Genomic DNA, 9267 nt, shown 5'->3' with positions numbered 1-9267 from the left:
TATATATATATATATATATATATATATATATATATATATATATATATATATATATAGTTAAAGATGTTCTTTCATAAGAGAAACTAATTCCGGGCTTGTAGCTATACTGACAATAAGAATTTCTTTTCTCTTTTTCCTATATTAATCTCTGTATAAATTTTTCTCACTATAATCTGAGGAACATACCTCACAAATTTCTAAAATTTATTATATCATCTGGCCATTTTGGAGTCTTCTCTACAATGTGCTAGAAAAGTTTCTGGGAACTTGGTGCATGCCTTTTAGTGGACTTTCAAAAACCAAACCAAGGTAGAAATCATAATTGGTTTATGAGGCAGCAATAGAAAAAAGAAAGGTCAGCCTAGTTACTCCCCTAAGAATGTTATTCATCTAATTCTTGCCAAATGTTAATAACTCCTTATAAATAGGAAAGACCAAACCTGAAACCAGGAATCTCGGGTCAATATTTTCTTTTTCATGCTTGCATAACAAGAGGTATTTGAGTAATATGCCTTAAGACATTTCCAGGGGCGCCTGGGTGGCTCAGTCGGTTAAGCCTCCAACTTCGGCTCAGGTCAGATCTCACGTTCTTGGGTTCGAGCCCCGCGTCAGGCTCTGTGCTGACAGCTAGCTCAGAGCCTGGAGCCTGCTTCCGGTTCTGTGTCTCCTTCTCTCTCTGCCCCTCCCCCTCTCATGCTCAGTCTCTCTATCAAAAATAAATAAAAACATTAAAAAAAAAGACATTTCCATAAAGAAATGAGAATAGTTTCAGAAAAATATGCAGTTTTGTAATTAAAATTCTCATAAAGTAGAATTATCTTTAACACACTGCAATCATTCATGCAGTAAGGACTTAGGAAGAGCTACATGCCAGGCACTGAGAGGAATCAAGTGAGAGAAAAAGGTAAAATAACATCCAAACCTATACTCATTTATTTCTACTTTGGGAAGATGATTTAAAAGTGGCAAATAAGAAACGTGGTTGCAGGAATGCAATATTGAATGCTGTTTAGCGGAAACGTGATATTTGACTTTGGGAGTTGAAAAAAAGGAGGAAATAGGAGGAATTGGGAGTTGCATTTTAGATTGCTCAGAAGAATGATGTCTTATAAACAATACCAAAAGAAAAACTGAGAAGCAGAAAAAGTCAGTAATAGTTGTATATGTTAGCGAACTGATCTGGTCAACTTAGCTGGACACAGAGATACCTGTGGGCTCCATATTGAACTTGGCCCAGATTTCATATGCTAGGCTCTTGGCTCTATTCAGTCAGTCAAGAAGCACATATCTATTTTTCATGTGTCTTCTAATAGCCAAAAAATATTTGGTATGGTATGTGTGGTCACTGACAACAAATAGTAACTGAAGTCACTTCCTTTATTGACATTGCCATGGAATTGTTAACTTTTTTAGAACTTCTGTAGACTCTTTTCAGAGTTTCTGTTATTCCTCAGGGTGAAATCATGACATCACCATAATAAATTGTAGGCTATTTTTTGTTTTGGTCATTACCATTAGAGGCTATATTTGAAAATATAGATGGCACTTACACATACATTTTATAACAATGTAAAATGGATCCAGTTTCTTATATAATAGGATACAAATCTCAAATACGCTAATTCTCTACCTCTCAGATGATAACCCCAGATTTTCAGAGAAAAGGAAGCACTTGCTTGAGTGTTCCCTGATCTTGCAAAAGGCTCATCCTTGGACTTGCACTACTTTCCATCCCTTTAAAATTTATTGCTGTCCATGGGAAGTGGTGTTTTGTTCTTTGTCTAAAGCTACTTTCTTCCTAAACTAGATTTCTTACCTTACTGCCTCCCCATTTTCTCTAGCATCTGAGTTTTTTCCTTTGATCATTTTCCCATTAGCACTTAAGGTTGGTCCAAGACTTTTCATAGTTCAAAAATATCTCTGGGGCCTCTAGTCTTCGAAGGCTAGAGACTATCTTTGATAAGAATTTTATTTTATTTATTTAAGGTTTCTTTATGTATTTTAAGAGAGAGAGAGTGTGTGTGTGTGAGTGGATGTGCAAGCGCGCATGTATGAGTGCAAGTCGGAGAGGGGGAGGGAGGGAGGGAGGGAGAGAGAGGGAAAATCCCAAGCACTCTTTGTACTGTCAGCACAGAGCTTGAGGCGGTACTCTAAACCATGAATTGTGAGACCATGACCTGAGCCGAAACCAAGAGTCAGAGGCTTAACCAGCTCAGCCAGCCAGACACCCTGATAAACATTTTAAAAACATTGTTTACATTCCTGATTTCTATTTCCTTATCTCCCTTTAGCTCTCCCTGACTTAAAAAAACTTCTGATTTCATTATAACTCTAGGTTCACTCATAAGATTTTTGTTGATAAATCAAAATTTACTGACAATAGTAGGTCCTAATGATACATGAATTTTCTGCAGCAGTTAATATTTCTGGCCACTCTGAACTTTTCTCTTCCTATGGATTCTTTAATGGTCCAGTCTACTGATTTTTCTTATGACTCTATAGCTACTGTTTCATGGATCCTTTCTTCCCTTTCTCTTTAGTAAGATTGGTCTTTGATTCTTTTGGCTCTCACCTCTCTTTTTAATTTTTTTCCCTTCACTTTCTACGTTGGTGATTTCATCATTACTATGACTTTGGTTATCACCTCTTTGCCAAAACCTCTGGATTTTATATATTCAGCCTAGATAGATATTCCTAATGAATTCCAGGCTTACCTTTCCAAATGCTTCTTCGATAGATCTTATTGCATAACACAAAAGCACCTTGAATTTGAATGTCAAAAATTAAGCTCATCTCTTTTTAAACCCACCAATTGCCCCTTTCGTCTGGAGTCACTACCCCTTTTGTCTGCTTAATTACCCAGGCCAGCAATCTAGAGGCCTCTCTCATTCTAGAGAAACTGTTTGATCACCACAGTCCATGATTCTATTATCTGAAATCTTCAAAATATACCATGCTCTCTCTTTCCTCTGGGACTTCTTATATGCAAATCCCTTGTTATAGAATGTTTTTCTCTCCTCTTTTCTGGCTAGCAACTATTCCTTTCAGCTCTCATTTTAAATGTTGCTTTCTCTGATAAACGTACCCTTATGTCAGACGTCTGGACTAAATGCTCCTTCTAGTTCAACACAAAATTAAAACATGGTGGACATTCGATGACTATTTTGAATGACTGCACATTATAGGAAGTATAGATGAAACTGGCGAGTCTCCTTGAGATGAAAAAGGCCAAGTTTGAAGTCTAATGACTTCATAGAAATGTGGTTAGCAGAGCAAGATGCTTTGTCATATTTTTTATTAGAATTTGTGGTCAAAGCACTTATTTAGCCATTCAAAGAAGCCAGTGATTTAGCAATAAAATATCCATTCCATTTTTAAGAGCACCATGGCAAGATATAAGGGTTTGAAGATAAAATAATTATCTATGAATTCCAGTCTAAATCATTCAGCAAGGTGTCAAATGGCAAATAAGAATTAGCCGGGGGACTGTTTTAAGAGCATATTTTACAGTTATTGAAATAAACATGTACCAGAAAATACATAGGACCTCGAACAATTATCAGCATTTTGCTTCTGTAAAAGTAAACTCACTGAATAATGAGTTATTGTATGTAACATAATATAAAAATAATTGGCTCAAAACACAGATAATGTTGATTACTATAAATACAGAGATTCAAAAATATAGTTTGCTGCTCTTATACCTACAATTCTATATACAGATCAAGAAAATATTTTAACCTTCTCTGGACAGTCAATCCTTCACAGGTTTGTTGACATACTAAACTTGGTTAACAAAATCAAGTGTTCTGGTTAGGTCCACAAACAGGACACATAAATCATGATGCTATTTTTTTTAAACTTTTCAACAGAGATATATCATATGACTTTCTTATTTGCTTTGAGACAGTGGACATAATATTTCTCTTATGTAGAAATTAATCTTTAGGAAAATTTTCTGTATTTTAGATGGCTAGTAAGAAATTAATTATATTCTTAAGAGTGATACTATGTGTTCTAGTACCTTTTCAATAGCAGATTAGACTATATGATATTCATGGTTTTTGACTATTGGAAAACTGGTAGTATATATTCCTTCTACTAAATCAAAATAATATAACATTACTATTATATAAGACCTTGGACATGAAGTAAGAAGTTACTTAGCTTACCCTTCTTTCCTGAAGGGGATGCCTCCATTCTTTTTCTTCATGTTATTAAATGAATGGCCCCTGATAAGGCAGCCCTTTTCATCTTCCACCATTAAAAGCTATGAAATTTTTCCTTATGTTGAATGAAATGGGTTTCATTCTGACTTTCTGTCAATAATCCAAGTTCTGTCTTCTGAAGCTATGAAGACTGTCTAATTCCCATTACCCAAGGCAAGCTCTCAAATGTCTAAAAAAATACTATTCCTTCCTAAGTCTATCTTTAAGCTAAACACTTAATAATATTAATTACTCAGAATTTCTTTTAAAATAGATATTAAAGTCTCCAGCTGTGGTTTGCAAATATAGTGAATGTACTCTCCTCTGTGATCTGGATCTTGTATGAATGAATGTGCGGTAAAAACCCCTATTTCACAGGTGTTGCTGTGATGTTTCATTTCCTCTGCTCTTAAACACTAGAATATGAGCTCCTAGAGGACAAGGCCCAGGCATTCCCCATCTTGGTATCTTTCCATCACCTACCACAATACCTTCACATTGGAAATGTTTATCAAATGTCACAGAATGAAAAAAAACAAAAGAGCCTACCTAAGTTCAAACTTTTTATGTTAATTTCATTGTATTAATTGTCCCTCAGGGTGGTATGGCCATAGACCACTGATAACAATTTCAAACCGAACAGGGTGAAAGCCTAGGTCTCATCATTGGAGGCATGAACGTAGAACCTAGCACACAGTGCAGCAACTTCCACACCCATAAAACTTGTTAACTGGTGACTATCTGGCCCATATTTTCAACTTTGTTTGTAAAAATATCATAAAACATTCTGTCAAAAGCCTATTTAAACAAACTAGAGTTTGGATCATAGAGCTAACCTTTACTGGCTTATAATTTAATCAAATTATTTAATTTCTGTCAGCATTAGTTCATCAAGTGTAAAAGGAGGGACAATTCTACTACCCCATAAACTTATTGTAAGAATAAATGTGAAAAAAATCTAACTACAATGACTGGCCTTGGTCCTGGTACATGCATAAGGTTGGACATATGGTAGTGTTATTTATTATTTTTGCTGATTTTGAGATATGATGTATCACACCTTCTGATAAATTTGATATTGCAATGGTATTCAGGGAGAGTCTCAGATATTATACATATAGTAACCACAGCAATTATTCTGATGTGTTTTATTTTGAATGAAATTATACTGATTTCTAACAATCACGGTTTATTTTTTCTATACTTGACAGACAGTAGTTAAGCAAGCAATCCTTAAGTTTTACTGGATATCAAAATCAATGTTTGCTACATTTTACTTTCCTTTACTTTCATTTACTTTCCTTTACTACAAACCTGGAGTGATATTTCACTGCTTTCCATACTATGGCAAATTTCATATTTTCATGATTTTGCAAATATTTTTCATATTTAATCATACTTGCAGATTCTATCAGTACTCTAGGATATAATTCACCTGGGCCTTTAAAATCAAGCTCATTTAATCAGATAACAGTATATTTACTCTTTTTCACAGTCTGTAGGTAGCATTTTGTAGTATATTTGAAAACTAATTCTAATATATTTTATCCAATGCTCTATAGGTTACCTAAATTTTCCAAGCATTAATTTAGAGTTGTAAATTGCTAGCAATTCCTACTTTGATAATATTGATAGATAAATTCAATAAAATAAGGTTTCCAAAACACCTTAAATGCAGTAGATTTGTGTTATCAGTCTGTTTACCAAATATAGGGCTAATTGGTTAATCACAGATGATGGCGGTTTCAGAAAAAGAAGCAGATCAATAATGGAGATTTATGTTTTTCTTTTTATTTTAAAATAAGAATTGTTATAGAGTGAAAATAATATTTCCACAAATTACTTGGTGTTGAAAAGATTTGAGCTAGCTGAGAATTCACTATTCCCTTTGAAAAATTTGGAAAAATAATACAGACCAGGATGAGAGGAGATGATATAAATATGTATGGATAGATATAGATAAAGGTAAAAATAGAGATAGTGATGTGTGTGTTATATAAAGTTGAAAACTCTATCTATCTACCTATCATGTATCTTCTAACTATCTATGTATCTATCTAACTACCAACCTACCTACCTGTTTACTTACCTACCTAAGAGTGTCTGTGGGTGTATGTGTGTGTACTGATTAGTGTTTCTTCACTCACCTCCTCTTCCCCCTGGTTTGGGGTTCAATATCATATAGGTTTTGCCCTTCCATTTTGAAGAAAATTTTCCCTAATGGACCATAGTCACTGAACTATTGGTAGCAACATGTCTCTGTGTAGGATATTCTATGTCTAAAGAAAAGCAACAGCTTTCTGGAAAGTATCTTTAGGAATTATGAAGAGGATAGTTGCAAAGTGACGGGGTTTTATTTAAAAGCTGAAATGCTTCGACTGTAAAGTGTTCTATAGTGTTTTTCTTCCCTACTCCACATTTTTTAAAGAAAGGTATAGAGAAAATAAAACTAAGGGAGGAAATCTAGCATAGTGCTAGAGATAATGATAATTAAATGTTTTGATTAATTATCATCTGATTGACTCAGACTATAAATGATGGATAACATGTATGGTAATTATTATCTTTATCATCATCATCATCATCATTGCTATCACTTTTATGGAGCTAATTATGCACTAAGTAAGTAGTGTTCTAAATTCTTTATAAAGTATTTCGCTGAATCCTTACAAAAACTCTATGAGTTGGTACTATTATTATCTTCATTTTATGAATGAGGAAACTAAGACCCCTGTTGACATGAGAAAAAATGACTGGGCTTCCACAGCCTACAAGAGATAAAGCCAGGATTGGAATCGAAGCACTCTGACACCAAAGTCATGCTTATGATCACTCTACTGAGGTAGAGGGCATTGCTCTGTATAATGGAGCTGATATTAAATTGAGATCCACATAGAAAAGAAATCAATATGCTTAAAGTTTTCTCAGTTACACCATCAGAAATAATAATAGCTATTTCCTATTTGCCTCCTGGGGCTATTTCAAACATAAACAATGTTGCCTAAATTCAAAAGTCGTTTGTTCCCTGAGGAAAATATAAAAATTTAGAGTACAGCAACTTATACTAGTGATGCATATTTGATGTGCACATGTATTTATTTTTCACTTCATCTGGGGATATCTCAAAAAATAGACGTGTAGCACAAAAATGGCTATAATAGCCAATTATTCAAAAGGGGAGAATTCTAAGACAACCACTTTTACTCTAAAAAAATGAAATTAAACTGTATCCTTTATGAATGTTTTTAAATGCATTAAACAGAGCCTTGTTAAAAAAATAATAGTAAGAATTGCATAAGAAAGAAAAATGCATTTAATTCTCACTTACGAATGTATAAACTAATCCCCTCTCATAAAATTACTTATTGAATTTTACAGGCCAGCAGATTGGTGAAAGAGTACCACACTGAATAAATAGTAATTAATTCAGGAATTCAAGGATGGTTAATATCATTCAGTTATTCATCTAGTCAATAATAGTGTTCATCATTCAGTTCCAGGTAAAAAGAAATATTTGATCATATTGTAAATGCATCTTTACCTTTACTTCACTCCTTACAAATAAACATATGACCATTTTCAATATCCTATCTTGACTGAAAGAAGATATATTTAAAGGCCAGGAATGAAAAGAAGTTTTCTCAACTTGGTAAAGAATAGTTATCTTAAGCTAACCACCAGCATCATACTTTGTGGTCAAAGACTTGAGACACTAACATTAAAATTAGGAATAATATAGGAAGCTGTCTATCTTTGTATTTAACATTTTTAGAAGACAATGCAAAAACATAAAATTATTTTTTAAAATTTTTAAACATGTATTCATTTTTGAGAGGTAGAGAGAGACAGACAGAGTGTGAACAGGGGAGGGGCAGAGAGAGAATGAGACACAGAATCCAAAGCAGGTTCAAGGCTCTGAGCTGTCAGCACAGAGCTCGATGCCGGGCTTGAAGTCACAGACTGCAAGATCATCACTTGAGCTGAAGTTGGACACTTAACTGACTGAGCCACCCAGATGCCCCCAAAACATAAAATTATTATACTAGATACAGCTCCTGGCAAGAAAAATCACAATTATAATTATTTGCAAATAATATTATTGTAAATATAAAAATAATTGAAAGAATCAACTGAGAAACTTCTAGAACTAAAAAATAATGGTTGGATATCAAACACACGTAAAAACTATTCTGTTAATGTTTATCAGTAACAACAAGTTAGTAAATATACTGAAACAGAAGAAAAATGTTATGTTTGCCATTGAAGTAAAAATGTAAAATATGTAAAAATAAATATAAGAAATGCATAACCTGTTCAAGTAATAATAAAAACAGTTTACTGTGAGACACAAAATGTTTTGAATAGAGAAGAGTATTATATTTCTGGGTTGAGGAAAGTTAATTAAATAGTGTAAAGACAGCAATTCTTTACACGTAGGTTTAATACCACTCCAATAAAAATTCCAATAATATTTTTGGTAAAGAGATTAAAATTGTGAATCAGAATGTCCTTTGGAAGACTATATAATTACATCTAGTCAAGAAATTAGAAAAAGGAGAAAAAAGGGCCTTGCTTTACCAGGTACTATAACTTAAATAAAACAAAGGTAGTCAGAATACTGTAATAAGAACTAGAAGGTAGAGAGAACAGAATAGATGATCTTTAAACATATCTTAATATGGATAAAACACATTTATGTGTATTTGGACACCATAGTGAATCCAGGAGAAAAGAAAATGTTAATAAATAAACGTTTCTTTAAAGTAATATATATTTGGACAAAGATACCTCTTCACACACAATAAAGTCAAGAAAGATTAAAGAGTTGGATCTAAAACTTAATCATGGAAACAATGGTAAATGAAAGTGTAGGTATTGAAAGGCATGTGCATGGGTAAGATCATTATGAGAATGAGTGTAGTTAGAGAACCAAACTGTTCCAAGGATTGAATCCTGGGAACCCCAGGGTGTAGATCTCAGATAAGGAGGAAAAAAATAGCAAAGAAGACAGAAAATGAAGTCACCTGGTTTGGAAATCTCTGGAACAGCATGTCCAGGG

General features: G+C 33.6%; 1 protein-coding gene across 1 annotated transcript in view; it reads right to left on the bottom strand.

Annotated features, from left to right (window-relative positions):
- The window catches only part of LAMA2 (laminin subunit alpha 2), a 600504-nt gene that overhangs the window by 181602 nt on the left and 409635 nt on the right, over window positions 1-9267 (bottom strand). The gene's annotated exons all lie outside the window — the stretch shown is intronic.

Source organism: Suricata suricatta, chromosome 7, assembly GCF_006229205.1.
Source record: "Suricata suricatta isolate VVHF042 chromosome 7, meerkat_22Aug2017_6uvM2_HiC, whole genome shotgun sequence".
Classification (NCBI taxonomy): Eukaryota; Metazoa; Chordata; class Mammalia; order Carnivora; family Herpestidae; genus Suricata; species Suricata suricatta.
The sequence above is the reverse complement of the archived record's forward strand: the minus strand, read 5'-3'. Positions and strand labels throughout refer to the sequence as shown.